The 26142-nt window shown below is 36.8% G+C and overlaps 2 pseudogenes; one reads left to right on the forward strand and one right to left on the reverse strand.

Annotated features, from left to right (window-relative positions):
- The window catches only part of LOC124974938 (flavin-containing monooxygenase 5-like), a 472178-nt pseudogene that overhangs the window by 120723 nt on the left and 325313 nt on the right, over positions 1-26142 (reverse strand).
- Positions 1-26142, forward strand: part of LOC124974935 (flavin-containing monooxygenase 5-like) — a 46792-nt pseudogene that overhangs the window by 7060 nt on the left and 13590 nt on the right.

Here is a 26142-nt window from a genome sequence, read left to right on the forward strand (position 1 = left end):
TAAGGTAGACAGAGAGATTTTTAGATAACATAACCACAGAGCTAAGGTTATTATAAGCAATAGGGGTGACACACACTGCTCTTAAAGGATAAACACATCCCAGTCCCAAAAGTTCTTGCAAGATATCCACTTGTTCTTGTAGTAAATCCACTCTTTGATTTACAAGGAGTATGTCTGCTGTTAGATGTTGGTTTAGGGTCTCTTTAGTCTGTAAGGCTGCAGCTGTATTTTCGGCCAAATGATTGTTGTTGCTGTCTGTATGGTTGTGTCAATGCTGCTGCTGTGGTTGTGGCTGCTGCTGCAGAGACTGCTACCATGGTGACCACGGCTGCTATGATGCCAAAATCTCTCCTGTTTCTTGATAGTAACACTGGCAATTCCACATCTGTAACAGAGACTGGGACTGGTAGGAAGGTAGGAACACACATTAAGACTGCCAGCGGGAACCTAGAAGCATTCCAACATTGAGAGAGATAGCATAAATCTGAAGTACAATTGAGAGAAGCAGTTGTTTCATTAGTTAGCAGAAACATAAAAAGGGGGAAACACACAAACTGGGGTAGGTGGAAAGGTACATAATTGAACTGTTCCTCCTAAGAGACTAAAAAGAGGTTGTAAGTTAGTTCAAGGGGGGAAAGGCTATGAGCATCATGGTCATCAGGAGTATGTTCAGCATTTTCATTTTGTTGGTCTGAGTTACTTGTTGGTAGCATTGGCACTGGTTGAGTTAGTCGCTCAGGAACCCAGATAGGTGATGTTTTATCCTGTAGAAACACACAAACTGAGCCGCGGCTCAAGTAAAGTATTGGGTCCAGGCCGTTCCATTGTCCTGTAAGAACATCCTTCCATTTTACCGTCGCTCTATCATGTTGTTTATGATTGCCATGTCTCTCAGCAGCACAGCGACCCACATTATCCAGAGTTAAAAAATTTAAAATAAAGAGGCAAAGAGAAAGTTTATCTTTAGGGGACCTGAAGGTCTCCCCTATTCCCCCTTTTTGTTTATAAAGAGTATTTTTGAGGGTGAGATGTGCACGTTAAAGTCCATGAAGGATGAAAAATAGTAGAGTTTGAGGCAATAAGTCCTGCACATTCTAAGTTACTGAGAGCTTGAACTACATATGAACTATCTGAGTAAACATTGAATGGAATATTAGGGAACATTTTTAAAACTTCAAGAACTGTTAAGAGTTCTGTTTGTTGAGCAGAAGAGTTAGGGAAAATGAATGTTTGGACTTTATCTTGATAACAAATAGCTCCAGTCCCTGTTTTTGATCCATCAGTGAAAATCACAGGAGTCTTAGGAATAGGTTGTTGTCTGGTAACTCTTGGGAATGTTACAGAATTATTACTACAAAATTGTATATAAGGATGTTTAGGATAGTGAATATCAAAGTTAGCTTGAGTGGAGCATCTAACAACAGTCCAAGAATCCATGAAATTACATAACCAAGAAAGTTGATGCTTACCATAGGGAATAATGATAGTAGCTGGATGAATTCCAAACACTGTGATAGATGATTTAAGTGCTTTTAAGATTACTTGAGCTACTGCTTCAGGGTAGGGTAAGAGAGTTTTATTGGGTACCATTACAGACAAGTTTAGTTTGGAGAATAGCAGCTTGATAAATTCCCTGTTTTAAAAACTTGTATACCTGGAAAATATGAACACATTTAATATACAAAGAGTGACCATTTCACAATTACCTTGACACTTATCTTACTAAATTTAGTTTTTAAAGAAAATTTTAGACTCTATAACGTAGTACAATACTCTAACAGTTGCTTAACCATAATTGTTTAAACCCTTATTTTTCTAAAGAATAAAACTTAATAGACACAAAGTTAAGATTGAATTAGTGTTTCTAAGAAATCCTTGTTATTTTACCATGTCATTTTACCATATAGATTAAACTTTGGTTTATATTAGAACATTAGTATTTCACCTTAGGAAGAACCTTAAATAGCTTTAAATGTTTCACATACACACAACCAACTTAGTTACATACAAACTTGTTGAAACTTGCCCTTTACTTACATAGACTTTCTTAGCACTTACTTAGACCCTCATTTATTTCATCACACAAGCACTTTTATTCCCAGAAACATTTCCTTTTCCCTTTTACTAAATTTATTTCCATACCCAGAACCTTTATTTTCTCTTTCCAGTTGACCCCTTTTTGTTCACATTCTGAAACAACTCTTATGAAATTTCTAAATTTAAAAAAAATTACTCTATTTTAATAAGATTAAATATGTTGTTGTTTATAGTACTCTAATTGAAACACAGTTGAAACTTTTAGAACCCTTTGTATATAGAATTGTACCTATTAGGACATAACTCTTAGTAACCTTGATTTTAGTTTAGTGAAGACACAAAAAATTTTTTTTCTACAAACACATTTGAGTAATCCCATGCATGTCAACTCTAATTCACTTATTTTGTAAAAACCAAGATATCAGACAAGTGTCCTGAACAGTATTTGCCATCTTTTTCTTGTTGAAGGTAAGTCCTAGAAAAATTGATGTTAAACATTTTCTTAACATCAACATTTTATTAATTTGACCACCTAAAGACTTGCGAGTTATTTTCAAGACATTTTACTTCTATTAGTTTACCCAAATTAAATTGAACCTTTTTAAATCACGTGAATTAAAAGTATTTGGATCCATTTTTAAATTTTAATTTTAAGAGTGCTCAGTTTTGATACAGACAAAATGTGACATCAGACAGCACGACATACACATAACACAAAATCAAAGGCCTTGAAACTTTATAGGTGAATCTCCATTGCAATGTTACAGATGTTCAAAACTTTAGTTGAATAGATGCAGCCGGCCATTAATTACTTTAGTAAAGCACCATAAAATTTACTTTTGCTGGAGTTCAGGTAAGACTTTTTGCTCTTTTTTTTTTTTTTGGGTTTGAGACCGGTCTCCTACTGAGCCTTCAGGCTTTCTCTATTTACATTTCAATGTAAGCCTTGACTGAGATTTGGATCTGAAAGGGGATAAAATGTTCCAGCAGAAACTTGATGCCTAGGGCATTTTAAACCTTAATCCTGGTTAGTAATCAATTCAGGTTTGGATGCAGAAAATTGTGAAACAATTATCTCCCAATATTTGTGGGGACTGGGGCTACTATATCATACTCCTTTCTAGGACATGCCACTGATGGTTGGGCTGGTTACTCCCTCCACATTGGCATATGTGGGACCTCATGGCAAGAGGACTAGGTGGGCTGGACTGGGGAATGGAAGCAGAAACAGCTGAGTCAAAGTTGGAGGAGGAGGAGGGATTAAGAGGGGGAGAAGAAGGAGGCATTTGCAGGAAGAGCAGAGAAGCGCAAGAAAGAAGAGACTTGAAGATAAGGAATCCTTTTCCATCTGCCCGCTCACTTGTGGAAGCTGTGTGCCAATATCTTTGGTAGCCACAATCCACCTTCCCATGGAGCCATCTTTCATCCCTGCACAGGCCAATTTGTGATTGGTAGTCATTCCTTCCAAAAGTAACATTTTAACATTTATTGGGAAGGCCATAAAGGGAGGGGGGAGGTTAGAGTCTGTGAGTTCTTGCCCAGTATCATAAAATGGCCACCGGGAAGATTTTCCACCATCTGAAAGGAGGAGGGTGAGGGCTTTCATTGGAGTCTGATGTGGCCCCAGAATACAAGATGGCAGCAATGAGCCTCCCTGGGGTGGTAGTGGGCCCTCCCTATGTGTGGAGGCTGGCTGCCCTCGTGGTTCCTCAACCTTGGGAGTAGCGGATTGAGATGGATTGGGCTCCTCATTAAAGGTCTCCCAATGTTGTTTACTATGTGGCAAGTTTCTGGAAGGAGATGCAACAGGAGGAGCTGGCTGGGAGCCCGCTTTGGGAGGTCCTGGATAGAAGCAGTTCTTAAGGGCGGATAATGTAGGGTAGACTCCCAATGGGGGACCCTCCCCTAAACTGATTTCCCTCTTCCTAACAAGTTGTTCTACACATTCCCATGTGGACCGGTCAAAAAGATTAGTGGCAGGAAGCCAAGGAGCCACCCGAGTAAAGGTGTCCCAGGCTTTTTCCGCCTGTGTATCAGACCACTCAAGGCTGCTACTCTTCAACATGAGTCTAAGAGCTGAGAACACAGGGTCACCATGTGTGGTGTGTGTTTGCCCCATCTTTTCTTTAGTAGATCCTGTAATAGCAAGATTTTTTGTCCTACATAGTAAATCCTCCTCTTCATCTGAACTATCCTCACACCCAGTTTCATTTTCCTTGTCTGTCTCTGATCTTATTGATGCCCTTTCTGATGCTTTAGACCTTTCCTCTTTTATTTCCTCCAAAACCTCTTCCCCTCCCTTTATGGCCTCTCTGCATTTGGTATTAGAAGTATCTAAACACCCTCTAACTAACATCCATATGGCCATGGTTCCCAGGGGTAATGGTTTTATTCTCTCTGTCGCTCTCAAATCCTCCCCTAGAAGCTCCCATTGTGGGATATTCAGTAATCCCTCATCCAAGAAACATGGTGCAATATCTTCCACTGTGCGTAAAAAGTTTCGGGCTGTTTTAGTTTCAAGAGGAATTCCATTGACCCAGAGCAAATCCCTTAAGGGACCTTCCATGCGCATTCATGACATTGCAGTGCCCATATTTCTCTATTAAACTAATGGAATGCAAAGCACTTTAACTAGCAAAACAAAAGCAAAAGCACTTACAAACACTCAGTCTCTGTCGTTTAACCCACGAACTTTAACTCCGTCGCTTATCCCGAGAACTTTAACCTGACCAGACTGTACTTTACTTTCCCTGTATTTACCTGATCAGTTCCTTCTTTGTAACTCGAGTTCCCGGGTTTTAGCACCACTTATGATCGCCCACCACCCGCGGGGACAATCACAATGCGTATGCTCTTCTTGATCACAGGAACCAAAAAGGCTTTATTCCACAAGTCTCAGACTTATATTGAGAACATCAGTCTATCAGAGAGTACACTACCAGGAAAGTCAGCCTATCAAGGAACAGTCTCCAGGGAGATACCAGGATTGCCTCATGTACAACAGCCAACCAGAGTTACTTCCTAAAACTTGTATATGAGTGCAGCTATGTCTGGCAAGCTGCTAGGTGCCATCTTAGAGATCAGGCCATGGTGCGGCTCTGGGACCCTCAGAGCCCGCCCCTGACAGATGGTAAATATTTTTGCCCCAAACAATGGTGTATCCCTGTCCATCAAAAAAATCCTTCTCAATTTCAGGAATCAAATAGACCACAGCACAATAATTCTGGGTGACTTTATCACACCACTGTCACCACTGGATAGATCTTCCAAACAAAAATGAAACAAAGAAACCATAGAACTCAATAACACAATCAATAACCTAGACTTAATACACATATATAAAATATTCCATCCATCAACGAGTGGATTCACTTTCTTCTCAGCAGCACATGGAACCTTCTCAAAAATAGACCATATATTATTCCACATAGCAGCTCTTAGGAAATTAAAAAAAAAAGAGATCCTGCCTTGTGTTCTATCAGATCTTAATGAATGAGAGTTGAAATCAATGACATAATAAAAAACAGAAATTACTCCAACACCAGGAGACTAAATAATATGCTATTGAATGAAACATGGATAACAGAAAACATCAGGGAGGAGATAAAAAAAATTCTCAGAGGTCAATAAGAATGACGATACAACATATGAAAATCTCTGGGACTCTATGAAAGTAGTACTAAGGCAAATTCAATGCATGCAGCACATTCCAGAAAAGAATGAAAAGACAACAACTAAATGGCATAACATTACAACTCAAAGCCCTAGAAAAAGAACAGAATAACAGCAAAATACTAGAAGATAGGAAATAATTAAAATCAGAGCTGAAATCAATGAAATTGAAACAAAGGAAACAATTCAAAAAATTGACAAAACAAAAATGTTGGTTCTTTGAAAAAATAAACAAAATAGACAAACCTTAGCCACATTAACAAAGAGAGGAAGAGAGAAAACTCAAATTATTAAATTTGTGATGTAAAGGGAAATATCACGACAGACATCAGTGAGATACAGAACATAATGAGAAGCTACTTTGAAAATCTGTAGTCCAAACAGAAACTACCAAAGACATTGATGAATTTCTAGAAATATATGCTCCTACTAAACTAAACCAGGAGGACATACAAAATTTAAACAGATCAATATCAAGCAATGGAATAGAAGAAGCCATTAAAAACCTACAATCCAAGAAAAGCCCAAGACCAGATGGATTCTCAGCCAAGTTCTCCAAGACCTTCAAAGAAGAACTCATTCCAATACTTCTCAAAGTATTCCAGGAAATAGAAAAGGAGGGTACCCTACCATACTCATTCTATGAAGCTAATATCACCCTCAGACCCAAACCAGGCAAAAACACATAAACAAAATAAAATTTTAGACCAATATCCTTGATGAATATAGATGCAAAGATCTTTAACAAAATACTGGCAAACCGTATCCAAACACACATTAAGAAAGCATGCACATGATCAAGTGGGGTTCATCCCTGGAATGCAAGGATGGTTTAACATCTGTAAATCAATAAATGTAATCCATCATGTCAATAAACTTAAGGATAAGAATCATATGGCTATTTCCATTGATGCAGAAAAAGCGTTTGACAAAATACAACACCCCTTCATGCTCAAAACACTAGAAAAAATAGGGATAGTAGAAACATACCTGAACATTGTAAAGGCTATTTATGCTAAGCCCATGGCCAACATCATTCTTAATGGAGAAGAACAGAAAGCATTCCCTTTCAAAATGGGAACAAGACAGGGATGTCCTCTTTCACCACTTCTATTCACATCATTCATGAAATACTAGCCAGAGCAATTAGACAGACTAAATAAAATAAAGGGATATGAATAGAAAAAGAGGAACTTAAGGTGTCACTATGTGCTGATGACATGATTCTATAACTAGAGGATCCAAAAAACTCCTCCAGAAAACTTCTAGACCTCATCAATGAATTCAGCAAAGTAGCAGGCTATAAAATCAACATGCATAAATCTATAGCATTTTTATACATAAGCGATGAAAGGGAAATGAGGAAAACAATTCCATTGGCAATAGCCACAAAAAAATAAAATAAAATACTTGGGAATCAATCTAACCAAAGATGTAAAAGATCTCTACAATGAAAACTAGAATACATTGAAGAAAGAAAATGAGGGAGACCTTAGAACATGGAAAGATCTCCCATGTTCTTGGATAGGGAGAATTAATATTGTCAAAATGGCCATACTACCAAAAGTGCTATACAGATTCAATGCAATTCTAATTAAAATCCCAATGATGTACCTTACAGTAATAGAGCAAACAATCATGAAAATCATCTAGAAGAATAAGAAACACAGAATAGCTAAAGCAATACTTAGCAGGAAGAGTGAAGCAGGGGGTATCACAATACCAGAAATTCAACTATACTACAAAGCAAGAGTAACAAAAATGGCATGGTGTTGGTAACAAAATAGACAGGTAGATCAATGTACAGAATAGAGGACACAATGGTACAGAATTTGGACACAAATCCAAATAAATACAATGTTCTCATACTAGACAAAGTTACCAAAAATATGCAATGGAGAAAAGATAGCCTTTTCAAAAAATGGTGCTGGGAAAACTGGAAATTCATATGCAGCAGAATGAAACTAATTGCCTATCTCTCACCCTACACAAAACTCAACTCAAAATGGATCAAGGACCTCAGAATCAGACCACAGACCCTTCATTTTATAGAAGAAAAGTAGGTCCAAATCTTCAACATGTTGGCTTAGGATCAGACTTCCTTAACAGGACTCCCATTGCACAAGAAATAAAAGCAAGAATCAATAACCAGGATAGATTCATACTAAAAAGATTCCTCTCAGCAAAATAAACTATCAGCAATGTGAAGAAAGAACCTACAGAGTGGGAGAAAATCTTTGCCACTCATACTTCAGATAGAGCACTAATTTTCAGAATATATAATAAACTCAAAAAACTCTACCCCAAGAATACATATAATGCAATCAAGAAACGGGCTATGAAAATGAACAGACACTTCACAGAAGCAGATCTACAAGCAATCAACAGATATATAAAAAAAGTTCAACATCTCCAATAATAAGAGAAATGCAATCAAAACTACCCTACTATTCCATCGCATCCCAAATAGAATGGCGATCAAGAATACAAGCAACAATAGGTGTTGGAGAGCATGTGGGGGAAAAGGTACACTCATACATTGCTGGTGGGGTTGCAAATTAGTGCAGCCACTCTGGAAAGCAGTGTGGAGTTTCCTCAGAAAGCTTGGAATGGAACCACCATTTGACCCTGCTATCTCACATCTTGGCCTATAACCAGAGGACTTAAAATCAGCATACTACAGAGATACAGCCACATAAATGTTCATAGTTGCTCAATTTTCAATAGCCAGATTGTGGAACCAACCTAGATGTCCTTCAAGTGATGAATGGATAAAGAAACTGTGGTATATATATACAATGGAATATTACTCATCCATAAAGAATAATAAGATTTTAGCATTTGCAGGCAAGTGAATGAAATTGGAGAATATCACACTAAGTGAGATACACCAATCTCAAAAAACCAAAGTACAAATGATTTTGCTGATAAGTGGATGATGACATAAAATGGGGGGTGGGAGGGTGGCAAGAATGGAGGAAGGAAGGACTGTATGGAGAGAAAAGAGTGGTGGGAGGAAAGAGGGGAAGGAAAATAACAGAATGTATCAAACACCATTACCCTATGTAAATGTATGATTGCACAAATGGTATGCCTTTACTTCATGTACAAACAGAAATAACATGTATCCCATTTGTTTACAATAAAAAATCAATTTAAAAAAGAAGTTAGACCCAACAGAGTATGGATGGCTGGACATTGCCCATCATACTAGTGGCAAATATGGGGCTTGGTTTCATTGCCTCAGTTGGCATCATGATTGATGCTAATGGAGGGTCATGATTACTGTTTAGATTTCCACTATTCAGTTGATTTTATTCTAAGGAATATGTTCACTGTTTCAGGCTGCATTCATAATCCCAGTTAGAGCTGGGGCTGTAGCTCAGTGGCAAAGTGCTGGCCTGGCATGTGTGAGGCACTGGGTTCCATCCTTAGCACCCCAGAAAAATAAACAAGTAAAACAAAGACATACTGTCCATCTACAACTATAAAAAAATTTTTTTTAAAGAATCTTAGTTAGCTTCTCCCTTGCTTTGATGAAGACCAGGTATTTGTTGGAAGAGGTTGTGTAAATGCAATCTTAGGAGTGTGAATTGTCCATTGGCCAGAAGAAATGCCATGTTATCATATAAAGGAAGGCACATTTTGGTAATTAAAAAATTTTACTTAACAGGATGCTGGGTGAGTTTCCTTTTTGTCACTCAAATGGAAAAAAAAAATAAAACATATGGATGTCAGCACTTACCCACTGAGCCACTTCCCCAGCCCTTTTTATATTTTATTTACAGACAGGGTCTCACTGAGTTGATTAGTGTCTTGCTAAGTTGATGAAGCTGACTTTGAACTCGTGATCCTCCAGCCTCAGCCTCTGGAACCACTGGGATTATAGGCATGTGCCACTGACCCCAGCCTATTCCATGATTTTTAATGAGTCCTATAGGTGGTAAGTGCTAGTGAAGTTCAGAGGATGGAGAGAGAATTCTCAGCCTGAAAGGTCAGTGATGTTCTCAATGAGAAAGCCAACTTGATCTGGATCTTAAAAATGTATAGGCTGAGGAGAATTTAAAAGAGGAGAACTTTTCAAGCACATGAGCTTTAAACAGAAACAGAGTGGTGGATCACAGCAAGACATATTCTTAGTGTTTTGGAAGGAAAATGTCAGAATTTTTTTTAAAGATAGTACAAAACTAAAATGCCACACTAGTGAGTTTGAACTTAATCTTGAATAAAGTGGGAATGCTTTCAGATTGTGGGCCAGAATGATAAAAGTAAACAATATTTCCCATACCTTAGGTGTTCCTCAACACCATGAGAGGGGCTTGAATTCTGAATCATGTAGGGGACCATGGATATCCTTTAGATGTTGTACATCTTTCTGACCTTAAACATCTTATATCAAAGATATGTGGTCAAGCATTAGCAAATACGTTTTTGGAAAAATGTATTAATCAAAGATTTGATCATGAAATGTTTGGCCCGAAGTCTAAACACAGGTATGTTTTCAGGATGGGAATGGAGTTAATAATGGCTAAGATAAAAGAACAAGGATTGTTCACACAGGCTAACAGAGCTATCTCTACCCATACATTAAGAAGACCCAGGGCTGGGGATATACCTCAGTTGGTAGAGTTCTTGCCTCACAAGAACAAGGTCATGGGATCAATCCCCAGTACCAAAAAAAAAAAAAAAAAAAAAAAAAAAAAAACCAGAGAATCTGAAATTCAATTTTTACCATATCAATCACAGAAGACTAAGATCCGCTGCTCTGAAGAATTTCTGTCACTCATTCTCATTGGCATTAATCATTTTCTTATTCTGTCAGGTATCAGTTCTTTTTATATTGTGCCCAACAACAGCAAAAAGGTTGTACAGGGCAGTGCATCATTCAGTCAGTCAATAAATATGGTGCCTCTGTTGTTGGCAAAGCATTATGTTGGGCATAAAATACAGAGAGAAAAGACATGATAATACAAATAATACCTTACCTTTTTTGAATACTTTTTAAAGACAAGCACAGTGATGAGTTATATATATTATTCATTTAACCCTCACAAATGACCCTGAGGGTCCATACCTTTTTTATGTTCATTTTACAGATTATAAAAATTGAAACTTAGAGAATCTAAGTAATTTGCCCAAGGAAAACATGAGTAACAAGTGGAAGACTTCAGAACGTATCTAACCTTAAAAATATAAATGAGAAGACAGACAACAGGATATGACAAAGAAATGCATAGGATGCAGAGTATAAAGACTGAGGTTCCCATACAGCCAGGAGAAACATTGTGAAAGCATTTCTATATACTGACTTTAAATGATTTTTTTCTGTCCAACTTCTCATTTTTGAAAATGTTCCGATCTACAGAAAAGCAGTTCAATAATAAATACATTGAACATCCATATATCTTTTACATAGATTCACCTATCAAATATGACCATATTTGCTTTTTCTCTTTTCCTTGTAGAAGATAGGAATATTCAAACAATATGTAGCATACATACATACTTAAGTACATTTTTTAAAGTAAATCAAAATCATTAATATATACCTAAGAAAAAGGACACTCCCCTATATACCATAATGCAATTATCACATTTGGGAAATTTAACAGTGATAAAATACATTATCTAAAACATTGGCATATTCAGATTTCCACAGATGTCCCAAAAATGTTCTTTTCATTTTTCTTTGGGTATTAGGAATTGAACCCAGAATCACTTTACCACTGAGTTACATCCCCAGCCCTTTTTATTTTTTGAGATAGGGTTTCACTAAGTTGCTTAAGGCCTTGCTAAATTGCATCAGCAACTTGAAATTAATTAATGAGATGATACTTGGACACTGTGTTTCCCAACAAATTTTTCATTTAATTATTTAAGCATGAATATCTTTTGTAGTTTCAAAAAAATTGAGGTGTTATGGAATAATAAGAGCTAGGCAAATAGTGTCAGCATGTAGCATTCTAATTATAATATCTTAGAATAGCAAAAGGCACATTATATCCTGGGACCTGCACATAGTCTGATATATCTAGAGTACATGGCAAAGATAGAAGAGTATTTGAATATATCTCTAGATCTATCATGTAAGAAACTTTTTATATGCTCTGCTAACTAAAAAGTTTGGGGGATTGGGGATTTAGCTCAGTGGCAGAGCACTTGCCTAGAATTTAAGCAAGTGAGTGACATAATAATAAATCTGTAATAAAAGTATTTTAGAATGACCACTGCATGTGACCTGATAATAATCTTTTTAGATTTTTATTTTCTTTTCTAAATTGAGGATCCTAAAATCATGTTTATTTGTGTTTCTATTCTAAGGCAAATGATATAGAAGGCAGATAGGAATGGAGCCCTAAAGACAACTATAATAGTTCAGGGGGGATAGGGAATAAACAAAACTATTCTGGGTAATCTTCCTTTTTAAGGGATAAAGAGTATAGGCTTGGTGAGCAGATATGACACAGTTTTATGACTTGGCCAACTATGTAAATGGTGATACTGCTAGTGAAAGGGAATAGGTTTAGAGAAAAAGATAAAATCATGAGGTTGGGATGCAGAAAAGAATGTGCCTAAAGGTTAAAATCAAAGCAAATTAAATTCAACAAATCAGGTATATTTGTAAAATGCATAATATTCCTGAGGCTAGGCCAGGAAAATAATGGGATGAGGACTCTTAGAGCCTACTGACTTAAAATTCAGAAATTAAGACTGTTTTAACACTGAATTATTTTTTTTAAGACCCAAGATACTGGAAAACTGACTTATTTATTTTGATACCCTTATTCCATGCCATCTCTAGAAAACACTACTTAACAGGTCCAAAGTATCCCAACAGAGTTTATACAAAGTTATTTTAATAGAAATTCTAAAATACTAGGCTGTATAACATTGGTCAAGTCACTTCACTTCTCTTGACTTCAGTTTCCACAACTATACAACCTAGATAATGAGACCTATTCTATCACCTCTATAGAGTTTGTGTGACTGTCAAGTTAACACATGGAAATGTAATTTAAATTCTAAATTGCTATATGGATGTAGTTTATTACACAGCTTGGAAAATTAAATTCTAAGTCTACTTCTTGTGCCTTTGGAATTAGAAATGGAACAGAACAGAATATTAACAGTCAAATTCTGACAGACTTAATGATATGTGAACAGAAACTATTGACCTATGACTTTATGATACCACAGAGTGTTATTATTACTTAAGAAACCACATATGCACTCTTCAAATAAGACTCTTCTTCCTTCACTTCTCCAGTACCTTCCCCTTTCAGTGACTTCTAGGGTTTAACTTTTGCCCTGAAAAGCTGATATAAAGTAGAAGTGGTATAAATAGAACTTTTGCAAATTTCATGGATAGACTGAGGGAAAACCTTTGACATATTTAACCACCTCCACCAAAGCAAAAATTTACTTATGTGATTTATTTCTCTCTTTTCCCTTCTTTCCCTCTCTCAGTCACTCTTCATCTTTATCGGCACTCATAGAGCTCTGAGCCAGCATCCACCAGTAAATGATCTGCCAAATCATATAATTTCTGCATGGTGAAAGTGAAGGGAAATGTGAAGGAATTTACAGAGACAACTGCCATATTTGAGGATGGATCCAGAGAGGACAACATTGATGCTGTTATCTTCATCACAGGCTATAGTTTTGCCTTTCCTTTCCTTGAAGATTCAGTCAAAGTGGTCATAAACAACATATCCCTATATAAAAAGGTGTTCCCCCCTAACCTATAAAAGCCAACTCTTGCTATCATAGGCTTGAGTCTACCCTTAGGAGCCATTATGTCCATTGCAGAGCCCCAAGGACATTGGCCCACTCAAGTATATAAAGGTAAGTGACTATACAAATTGACTACTTATTACTTGATGTTTAATTGTGTTTATGTTCTTGCTTTTAAATAGTATTATGTATGACTGAAATCTTGAGGGTTGCATAATATCTGTCAAAAGTTAGTACTAGAACATTTATTTTTAAGTGACTCTGAAGTAGTAATTTATAACCATAAACATATATTAGAATCACTTGGGATACTTTCCCAACTTAGAGATGCTTTGATCTCATCTCTGGTGATGCTTATTCAGTACATCTTAGTGGGACAGGCATAAGATTTTTTACAAAAACTTTCCACAGATGATTCCACTCATCTAAATTTTAGAAAACTGGCATGTATTTGTGAAGTAAAAGAATGTCATATTTCATTATAGAGAATTTCAAATATAGAAATGGTGTGACTTAATTTTAGACAGCATGTTAATACCTGGTAGGAGACTAGTCCAGAATGTAGAATATTCAACTTTCAAATCCGCACACCCCCTTTACATCCCTTCTTTCAGTTTTGACTAGGAGTACTAGAAAAAGGTTTTGAGGTTTGGGACAGTAGGCTCAATATGAGTCAGCAGAGGATAAGACTTCTAAAAGGCATGATTAAATCTAGTATCATCAAAAATTATTATGTCCCAGAACACATAATTGTTCACTAAACTGGTCAGATTACCACCTGAAAATATTATAAAAGTAAAACTGGAATTTATTGAATAAGGAGAGGGATAAGAATGATTTAAGGAATGTGAAAACATATTTGAAATACAGATGAATTTGCTGGAGAAGTTTAGGCAAAAGAAGTTAAGATCTGGGAGGGATCTGAGAGTTTCTTTCAAATAAATGAAGGGATAACCCATGGGACAAGATTTAGACCTGCTTAGTAGGGCAAAGAGTCAAACTAGAACCAAGGAGTGAAATCTTGTGCATTGCATAATATCAGTTTAACATTAAAAAATAAAAAAGACAAGACCTTTTCCTTTTTTGTCCATATAAAGATTTTTTTCTTAATTTGCTGTTTTTAGATATACATGACAGTAAGGTGTATTTGGACATATTATACATACATGGAGTGCAACCTATTCCAATTTGGATCCCATTCTTGTGGTTGAACATGATGTGGAATTACACTGGTATTGTATTTATATATAAGCATAGGAATGTTATGTCTAATTCATTCTACTGCCTTTCCCATTCTCATCCCTCCTCCTTTCCTTTCATTCTCCTTTGTCTAATCCAGTGAAAGTCCACACTTTTCCTCCCTACCCTCCCCTGTTATGAGTTATCATACACATATCAGAGAGTACTTTGGCCTTTTTATTTCTTGGAGCTGGTTAATTTCTTCTTTTAATATTTTTTTTGGTGTAGATGGACATAATGCATTTATATTATTCATTTATTTTTTTATGTGGTGTTGAGGATCAAACCCATGGCCTCACACATATAGCCAAGTGCTCTACCACTGAGACACAACCCTAGTCCTGGTTTATTTCATTTAGCATGATATTCTCCAATTCCATCCATTTACTGGCAAATGACATTATTTCACTCTTCTTTATGGCTGAATAATAATCTATTGTGTATAAGTACCACATTTTCTTTATCTATTCATCTGTCGAAGGGCACCTAGGTGTGTTCCATAGCTTTGCTATCATGAATTGAATTTTATAAACATTTATATGTCCCTGTAGTGTGCTTATTTAAAGTCCTTTGCGTATAAAACAAGGAGTGGAATAACTGGGTCAAATGGTGATTCCATTCCAAATTTTCTGAGGAATCTCCATACTGCTTTCCACAGTGGTTGCACCAGTTTGCAGTCCACCAGCAATGTATGAGCATACATTTTACCCTTATCCTTGCCAATATTTACTGTTGCTTGTATTCTTTATATACCTCTGACTGAAATTAACTCTCAGTATAGTTTTAATTTGCATTTCTCTCATTACTAGAGACATTGGCCATTTTTTTCATATTTTTGACCTTTTGCCTTTCTTCTGTGAGTTGCCTGTTCAATTCTTTTGCCCATTTATTGATTGAGTTATTTGGGATTTTTGGTATTAAGTTTTTTGAGTTCTTTGAATATCCTGGAGATTAATGTTCTGAGGTGTGGATGGTAAGAATTTTCTACCATTCTGAAAATTCTTTTGATTGTTTCCTTTGCTGTGAAGAAGTTTTTTACTTTGATACCATCCCATTTATTGATTCTTGATTTTACTTCTTCTGCTTTAGGACTCTTATGGAGAATGTCGGTTCTTGAGTCAACATGATAGAGAGTTGGAACTACTTTTTTCTCTAATAGGGGCAGGGTTTTTAGTCTAATGCATAGGTAAACAAAACCTTTCCTTAGGCAGCTTCTGAAATTGTGAGAAATTCAAACATTATATCAAAAGGATGTCACATGGCTAGATGGTCATTTGAACAGAGGTGAATGGAGGAGAGTTAAGCCTCAGAATAGAGAGAATCCAGATGACTTTGGAGTTTCTTTCTAAAGAAGAAATTATTTGATTGTATAATTATTATAATAAAATTTGCTATCATTACTAGTATTTAATTAAAACTATCAGTGTTTTTCTTGGAATTATAGCTTACTGTTTACTAGTGAGATCTTCAAGATGTTAGAGGGAAAAAAGTATAGTGCTATATAGTTAATAGATAAAAAGCATCTTTCCAAATGTCTGCCATTTCTTAATTTCTTACAGTCTATGCAATAGGTCATGTACTATTTAAGAGCACTGGACCACCAAATGCAAGTAACCTATGGTTGGCTTCATTCTAGTCACATTAAATGAATATTTTAATTAGATCAATTAAGTAAGGGGAGAAAATTTTATTAACATAGGCCAGAGCTTCTTAGTAGGCTTGAAGGAAATGGGCCTCTTATTCTAGGCTCAAGTAACTTGCTAAGATCAATTGAAACATGAGTATTTGGAAGAATCTGCCTTATGGGTATGAGAGTAAGAGATCTGAAGGAAAATATATCAAAATCTCAACTTATTATGGAAGCACATTCTTCCAGCTTTTGCAAAGAAGAAATCTTCAGAAGAATCCCTATGACTTTACCAAACTTCCAACAGGAACCCTGAGTTTTTTATTCTAACCATGACTTACCAGTCTACCTACCAAATTCTTGTCTCTCATCCCTGAATTTTATCTTCACTAGTTCATCTTTGACCTAGTTTCTCCTAGTCTTTCAAGCCTGCCCAGCTCAGTCTATCCTCTTCTTTGGTCTGTATTCACTCTATGAAGTCCCATTTTTCTTCTTCCTTCATTTTCTGGAATTATTGTCTTCTTGTCAAGGAAAATATTCCACTCTTTTCTAGAACACTGAACCCACATTCTTGCCAGGAATGAAATCAAGTTTCTATGTTATTTGACTGTTTTGCCAGTCTCTCAAGGGTTCTTTCATTCAGCATGTTTCTTTCCTTGAAAACCATTTCAAGTTACACCAATTCTTTGTATTACCAGAAGGTATAATGTCATGGGGTGACATTTAGATTCCACCACAGATTGGTATAACCTGCTTTTTCAGGTTCATTTTTTACTAATCTTCACTACACATCAAGTCTTCCAGAAACACTGGATGACTTATGCACTAAGCAACAATTTAGCAGATATTCTTGACCCAGAACTTTTGTTTCTGATGTTCTCTTCTTAGTATGCCCTCCCTTTACTTTCTGTTTATACAGGACAAACCTATGCATCTTTCCTGCCTCCTTTATTAGCATATTGAAAGTTCTTTAAAGAATCCTGTTTATTTACATTTCTATTCCAAGGCTAGACAAATGCCTAGCACATAGGAGATATCTAATAAATGTCACTTCTAATAATTGATACAGTATGGCTTTCAACCAAATGAAATTCTGATTTCTGTAATAGAAACTTCATAAGGTCTCTGCTTATCAAGTGCCTTGGCCAATTTTTTTCATGTTAAAATGTTGAACTTGTCTGGAAGGCCAGTATGACAGCCATATCTCTTTTCCCTTCTAACATTATACCAAAATGTTCAGGGCAAGTCAGGATTTCAGAAAGTCAGGATTACACAAATGCAGCATGCCTTAATCCTGAGAGTAGACCATTACCATAGAGATTAATTTAGTCTCTCTTCATTCCCACATTTTCTTGGGGTCCTGGGAAAATAAACTTCAATTCCTCACTGTTCTTTAGCAACATCATTTAGCAAACTGAGCTCTTCGTATATATGATCTCCTAGGTGCAGAAAAATCAGAAAAACAGAAAATCCTTATTTTGACTGAGCTCATAGTCATAGAAGAAAGACAGACAAGAAACAAACATTTAATGTGTTCATTCACTCCACAGATAATTACTGCATCCTAAGCAGATGGTCTAGTAACAATTTAGAGGAGCTACTATTGGAACAGTGGGCAACAAGTACCCAAATCTCCCATGGCTATATACTAAAAGAAAAAGGAAATATTGACATATGAGTGGGAAAATCACCAATATTTATATAAAGTTATGGGAAGATGACAGTAAATTAAGTTCTGGGTATTACCAGTAATTGAGAATGTTGAGAAATAATGTTATAGGAATTAAGGAAAATGAAGCCAGGGGTACTCATAGAGGTGATATCAAAAAAGTTCTTGGCTGACATGCAAGAATTTTTTTTAAAGTATGCTATAGAGAACCACTGAAAGATTTTAACTGAGAGAGGAGAACTCAAATCAGATTTGCAATTTAGAATGCATGTTAGAGGGGGTAAAATGGGAAAGTCAGTCCAAGTAAAGTCTCATGAAGCCTTTAAATCAAAGTAATAGCAATCTAAATGAATAGAAGGAGACAAACTTAAATGAAACTTCATAGGTACGTTTAAAAGGATTTGGTGGCTGAATACATGTTGGAGATAAGACAGAAAAGAATCTGCTCAGTTGTTGTGGCCATTAACAAAAACTAGGAATAGAAAAGGGGGAGCAAGACTTGGAGTGAGATAAGAAATATAATGGAGATTCAAGATGGCAAACTAGAGGGAGGCTGTGTACCTTGTTGCTCCATAAATCTGGTTTCAAGTAGAGGATATCTTTCTCAGTGAGGCAGTTTTTGCTGCTTATTGATCCCCTGGTGTTTACCCTATTTGTCTGCTGTGATGACTTGCAGTCTGCCAGCATATCGATGCCTTTTTTGAATGCAAATTTCTCACTGTCAGGTGCCTATCATCTGCCATTTGCCTGTTTCTTGCCTGTCCATCACCTGCCTTACACCTATCCATCACCCAACGCACAAGGTACACCTCCTGATTGTCCAACACCAGTTAGTAAACTGATCGCTGACCAACCAGTGGAGAACCAGCTGCCTGCTGTTGCCTGGAAGTTCACTGTTACAGTACCTGCAGGTTTGATTACATTTGCTGCCACCATTTTGAGACAACAGCCAGGTCCCATAGAACCCCTGGCCAGACTGACTGAGCCTCATCTCCAGGATCCCTCAGCACGAGGGATCACTCCCTGCCTCTGGGGCCCTCACAGAGACTGACTGCTCCCTGCTGCCAGGACCCCCAGACCAACTGACTGCGACCTATCACTGGGACCCCAGACCAACTGATTGCACCTGGCCACCAGGATCCCACAACCACACCAAACACACCAGGCCTCCTAGACCCCTGCCTGACCAACTGCATCCCACCTCCAGCTGACCACATCCACCCCTGAGCTGCAGCTCCCAATTTGCCAACATATTTTGAAGCCAGAGTGGCAATCTTGGATAATCCTGGAAGCTGTAGCTCCGATGTTTAAGTGGGGCAAAATCCATCCTGCAACGCCTGTTGGAGGTTTGAAGCTCATTGTCAGGTACCTGTCATGCATCAGGCTACTGAAAACTGGGAGGTTTCATTACTATATGACTGTTATACTATAGATTTTTTTCTCCTTATTGAAAAAATTTAAGTTTTTAATTCTTTACTTTTCTTGCTCTCTTTTCCTTTTGTTTATCTGTTCCCTCAGAGCCTTTTACTCCAATTTTTACATGCTAATATCCAATTTCTTTTGATTACACTGTCACCCTTTCTATTTTCTAGAACTTCTGTAAATTCTCTTCTTATCCCATTAACAGCCACATTCTATATCCCTCTGCATCCTCTTTGTACTCCATTAGAAACTGCAGACCTTATTGCAAACCTGTTTCTTTTACCAAAGATAATATTTGAACTAATTCTGTTTATTATGACAATTTGGTTATTGTCATCATAGGGGCTATTTGGTCTAGGATTGCATAGTGTCTGAATTGGGCACTGCTAATATTAATCTCCCCTTAAAGAAAGGGTTTTGGAAACCTATAGGGCCACTATAGCCTATAGGGGGAAATCTGCAATATCCTGGTTCTGCACTACTAGAGGGGAAGATACATGAACAACATGAAAAAACAGGGGAAGAAAATGTTCCAAACAAATCTAGATTCTATACTAATAGAATCCAATGTCAGTATGGTAGAAGAAATGTCAGAAAAGGACTTCAGATTATACATGACTAAGATGATTCATGAAGCAAAGAATGAGATAAGAGAGCAAATGCAGGCAATGAATGATAATACCAATAAGCTGAAAGAGCAAGAGAGGAAGCAAAAGATCATTTCAACAAAGAGATAGAAATAATCAAAAAAAAAACAACAACAACAAAAAATGGGAATCCCTGAAATGAAGGAGACAATAAACTGAATAAAAAACTGAATGGAAAGCATCACCAAAAGACTAGACCACGTGGAAGACAGAACCTCAGACAATGAAAAAAAAATATTCGACCTTCAAAATAAAGTTGCCCAAACAGAGAAGATGGTAAGAAATCATGAACAGAATCTCCAAGAACTATGGGACATCATGAAAAGACCAAATTTAAGAATTATTGTTATTGAAAAAGGCACAGAGAAACAAACCAAAGGAATGAACAACCTATTCAATGAAAAACATATCAGAAAATTTCCCAAACCTGAAGAATGAAATGGAAAATCAAATACAAGAGGCTTACAGAACACCAAATGCACAAAATCACAACAGATCCACAGCAAGGCACATTATAATGAAAATTCCTAACATTCAAAATAAAGATAGGATTTTGAAGGCCTTGAGAGAAAAACATCAGATTACATATACAGGGAGACCAATATAGATAGCTCCTGACTTCTCAACACAGACTCTAAAAGCTAGAAGGGCCTGGAACTACATATTTCAAGCTCTGAAAGAACATGTTTGCCAACCAAGAATCCTATACCCAGAAAACTAACCTTCAGATTTGAAGATGAAATAATATCCTTCCATGATAAACAAAAGTTAAAAGAATTTACAAATATAAAACCTGCACTACAGAATGTTCTCAACAAAATATCCCAAGAGGAGGAAATAAAAAACAACAATGTAGATCAGCAAAGGGAGGAACTACCTTAGAGAAAAACCACTCAAAGGAGAAACCAAGCCAACCTAAAACCAAAAACAAGCCAAATGACCATGAATACAAATCATATCTCAATAATAACACTTAATGTTAATGGCCTAAACTCATCAATCAAAAGACATAGACTGGAAGAATGCATTAACAAGAAAGACCCAACAATATGCTGCCTGCAAGAGACTCATCTCATAGAAAAAGACATCTACAGACTAAAGGTGAAAGTATAGGAATAAAACCTACCATGCACATGGACTCAGTAAAAAAGTGAGGGTTTCCATCCTTATGTCAGATAGAGTGGACTTCAAGCCAAAGTTAGAAGGGATAAAGAAGGACATTTCATACTGCTTAAGGGATCCATAAATCAGGAAGACATGACAATAGTAAATATTTATTACCCCAAAAATGGTGCATCCTTGTCCATCAAACAAATCCTTTTCAATTTCAGGAATCACATAGACCACAACAAAATAATTCTGGGTAAATTTATCACACTGCTGCCACCACTAGATAGATCTTCCAAACGAAATCCAACCAAAGAAAACATAGAACTCAATAACACAATCAATAACCTAGACTTAATAGACATATATAGAATATTCCATTCATCAATGAGTGGATTCACTTTCTTCTCAGCAGCACATGGAACCTTCTAAAAATAGACCATATGTTATGCCACGAAGCAGCCCTTAGGAAAATGCAAACAAATAGAGATACTGCCTGGGTTCTAGCAGATTATAATGGACTGAGAATAGAAATCAATGACAAAAATAAAAAAACAGAAATTACTCCAACACCAGGAGACTAAATAATATACTATTGAATGAAACATGGATAACAAAAAACATCAGAGGGGAGATAAAAAAAGTCTTAGAGGTCATTGAGAATGATGATACAACATAGCAAAATCTCTGGGACACTATGAAAGCAGTACTAAGAGGAAAATTCAATGCATGGAGCACATTCCAAAAAGAATGAAGAGTCAACAACTAAATGACCTAACGTTACAGCTCAAAGCCCTAGAAAAAGAAGAACAAAATAACAGCAAAAGTAGTAGAAGACAGGAAATAATTAAAATCAGAGCTGAAATCAATGAAATTGAAACAAAAGAAACTATTCAAAAAATTGACGAAACAAAAAGTTGGTTCTTTGAGAAAGTAAACAAAATAGACAAACCCTTAGTCACACTAACAAAGAGAGGAAGAGAGAAAACTCAAATTACTAAATTTGTGATGTAAAAGAAAATATTATGACAGACACCACTGAGATACAGAACATAATAAGAAGCTACTTTGAAAATCTGTATCACAATGAAATAGAAACTACTGAAGACAGTGACAAATTTCTAGAGACATATGCTCCTCTCAAACTGAACCAGGAAGACATATAAAATTTAAACAAATCAATATCAAGCAATGAAGTAGAAGAACCCATTAAAAATCTACCATCCATGAAAAACCCAGGACCAGATGGATTCTCAGTCGAGTTCCACAAGACCTTTAAAGAAAACTCATTCCAATACTTCTCAAAGTATTCCAGGAAATAGAAAAGGAGGGTACCCTACCGAACTCATTCTATGAAGTTAATATCACCTTCATACCCAAACCAGGCAAAAACACATCAAGTAAATAAAATTTTAGACCAATATCTTGATGAATATAGATCCAAAATTCCTTAACAAAATATTGGTAAACCATATCCAAAAACATATTAAGAAAATTGTGCACCACGATAAAGTGGGGTTCATTCCTGGAATGCAAGGATGGTTTAACATCTGTAAATCAATAAATGTAATCCATCATGTCAATAGACTTATGGATAAGAATCGTATGGCTATTTCCATTGATGCAGAAAAAGCATTCAACAAAATCCAACACCCCTTCTTGCTCAAAACACTAGAAAATATAAGATTAGTAGGAACATACCTGAACATTGTAAAGGCTAATTATGCTAAGCCCATGGCCAACATCATTCTTAATGGAGACAAACTGAAACCATTCCCTTTAAAAATGGGAACAAGACAGGGATATCCTCTTTCACCACTTCTATTCAACATTGTCCTCGAAACTCTAGCCAGAGCAATTAGGCAGACCAAAGAAATTAAATGGATATGAATAGGAAAAGAGAAACTTAAGCTCTCACTATTTGCAGATGACATGATTCTATAATTAGAGGATTGAAAAACCTCCTCCAGAAAACTTCTAGACCTCATCAATGAATTCAGCAAAATAGCAGGATATAAAATCAACATGCATAAATCTAAAGAATTTTTATACACAAGTGACAAAACAGCTGAAAGGGAAATGAGGAACACAACCCCATTTGCAATAGCCTAAAAAAAAATATTTGGGAATCAATCTAACCAATGAGGTAAAAGATCTCTACAATGAAAACTACAAAACATCAAAATCTACAAAACTACAAAACTACAAAATCTCTGGGACACTATGAAAGCAGTAGTAAGAGGAAAATTCATCGAATGGAGCACATTCCAGAAAAGAATGAAAAGTCAACAACTAAAAGACCTAACATTACAGCTCAAAGCCCTAGAAAAAGAAGAAAAGAATAACAGCAAAAATAGTACAAGACAGGAAATAATTAAAATCAGAGCTGAAATCAATGAAATTGAAACAAAAGAAACTATTCAAAAAATTGACAAAACAAAAAGTTGGTTCTTTGAGAAAGTAAACAAAATAGAAAACCCTTAGCCACACTAACAAGAAAGAAATAGAGGAACAACTTAGAAGATGGAAAGATCTCCCATGTTCTTGGATAGGCAGAATTAATATTGTCAAAATGGTCGTACTACAAAAGTGCTATACAGATTCAATGCAATTCCAATTAAAATCCCAATGACGTACCTTACAGAAATAGAGCAAACTATCATGAAATTCATCTGGAAGAATAAGAAACCCAGAATAGCTAAAGCAATCCTTAGCAGAAAGAGTGAAGCAAGGAGTATCACAATACCAGGTCTTCAACTCTACTACAAAGCAATAGTAACAAAAACGGCATGGTATTGCTGCCAAAATAGAAAGGTAGATCAATCATACAGAATAGAGGACACGGACACAAACCCAAATAAATAGAATTTTCTCATACTAGACAAAGGTGCCAAAAATATGCAATGGAGAAAAGATAGCCTATTCAACAAATGGTGCTGGGAAAACTGGAAATCCATATGCAACAGAATGAAAATAACCCCTATCTCTCACCCTGCACAAAACTCAACTCACAATGGATCAAGGACCTTGAAATCAGACCAGAGACATCTTATAGAAGAAAATGTCAGTCCAAATCTTCCCATTGTTGGCTTAGGATCAGACTTTCTTAACAGGACTCCCATAGCACAAGAAGTAATAGCAAGAATCAACAACTGGGATAGATTCAAACTAAAAAGCTTTCTCTCAGCAAAGAAAACTATCAGTAATGTGAAGAGAGAGCCTACAGAGTGGGAGAAAATCTTTGCCACTAATGCTTCAGACAGAGCACTAATTTCCAGAATATATAAAGAACTCAAAAAACTCTACATGAAAAATACAACTAACCCAATCATCAAATGGGCTAAAGAATATGAATAGACACTTCACAGAAGAAGATCTCCAAGCAATCGAAGGGAATGAGGGTCGGTATTCATGATTGCATACAGAATGAACAGGCAATAACTAGTTCCTGTATTTGTAGTGTATAATGAGGCTGAATATATGTCATGGAGTTTGTGTGATGACCATGAACAATGGCGAGTTTCATAGTGTCTCTTCTCTGAAATTGTTTTCCAGCATCAACACCCGTAAGCTGTTCTTACCCTCCAAAATGTGCTTACACTCCCCTTTTGAATATTCAGATTGGAAGCTTTGCACCATTCCACTGTGAGCACGGTCTATGTTCAAGCCTGGTGTTATGACCTGTGTAACTGTGCTCATCATGCCATCACTAGGCTGCTATTTCATTCCCTGGCTTGAAGTCTGCTCCCTGCAGGTGTTGGTTGGAGGACTCCTGGCAATATCCCACAGGCCCTTGTGACAGAGTGGCATTTGTCTGGTCAAGAAGATGAAACATTTTGTGAATACAGATTGGCAAGACATTTGTGCATCTTGCAATGGTTTGACATGCCCCTGGAAATATCTCAACAGGTAAGTGTCTGGGTGCAGCCTAGTTGTAGGTCAGCAGCCAGGGAGGAGAGGCCTGGCAGTTGGAGTGAGCACAGAGCAACTTTCCTTGCATGTCATGTTCGTCCTGTCCTCCATCCAACATGCTGAGTGAATGAGTCCCTCCTCTCTACATGAGCCACCAAAGGAGACACTCACCTTCACATGGAACATGGACATCCCACTTTCCAGCTGTCTCCTTTCCAGGCTTTGTTGCTTATGAGGAGAAACCCAACAGATGGAATGTAATGTGTCCAATATCAGTGATCCCCTAAACCAAGGTGCTGCACTGCATGCTCTACTGAGCTGAGCACTCACCACCCATCTTTCCATCACTAAGAAATTCTTAATTCTACTTCTCACAACTTCCTTGATCTTTTTTTTTTTCTTTTCATTTTCCTTTTGGCCTTTTCCTTTGGAAAATTCTAACCAGCAGAGTGCTTTGAAAAGTGTACAAGCCAGTGATGGTTGTGGATCTTGCCTATCATCTGAGGTAGGGGTGAGTTACAGGAAGGTGTTTCTCCTGCAAAAGGCCAGTTTTTTACAAAGAGGGAATGCCTCATCAACATAGCCAGATGATGTCAGGAAATATAAACAGGCAAAGTCAAGTGGTGATGACTCTCCTGGTCTGGATTCCCAGGACCCATATTTGTTGGCAGAAAGGAAATATTCCTCATCCAATTTTAATCTTCCTCTTGTAGGTTTGTAGTTTTTACTCTCAAGAATTATTAGAGTAGGCTAAGTGCTGAAATTCATATCCCTGATCTCTCAATGATTCAGTTGCATTCAGTTGTACTGAGGATAACGTCTCACTTGGTTACCAGTGCTGCTGTGACTTGAGAGCAAAAGTGGGAGAGCTCTTGTTATCCAGGTGGAAGGGGCAGGCATTGGGCAGTTCAGATGCAAATGGCTAGGAGATTCCAGGCTCCAATTGGAAAACAGTTGTCTTCTCTCCCCAAAAGGTTTTTCCAAGACTTGAGCAACAAGGATTTTGCGGAGAGGCTACCTTGACCTGGCAACCACATCGCAGATTCTGCCTGAGTTCACAGAGGAAAGTCCTGACA

This window comes from Sciurus carolinensis, unplaced genomic scaffold (assembly GCF_902686445.1).
Source record: "Sciurus carolinensis unplaced genomic scaffold, mSciCar1.2, whole genome shotgun sequence".
In the NCBI taxonomy this organism is placed as follows: domain Eukaryota; kingdom Metazoa; phylum Chordata; class Mammalia; order Rodentia; family Sciuridae; genus Sciurus; species Sciurus carolinensis.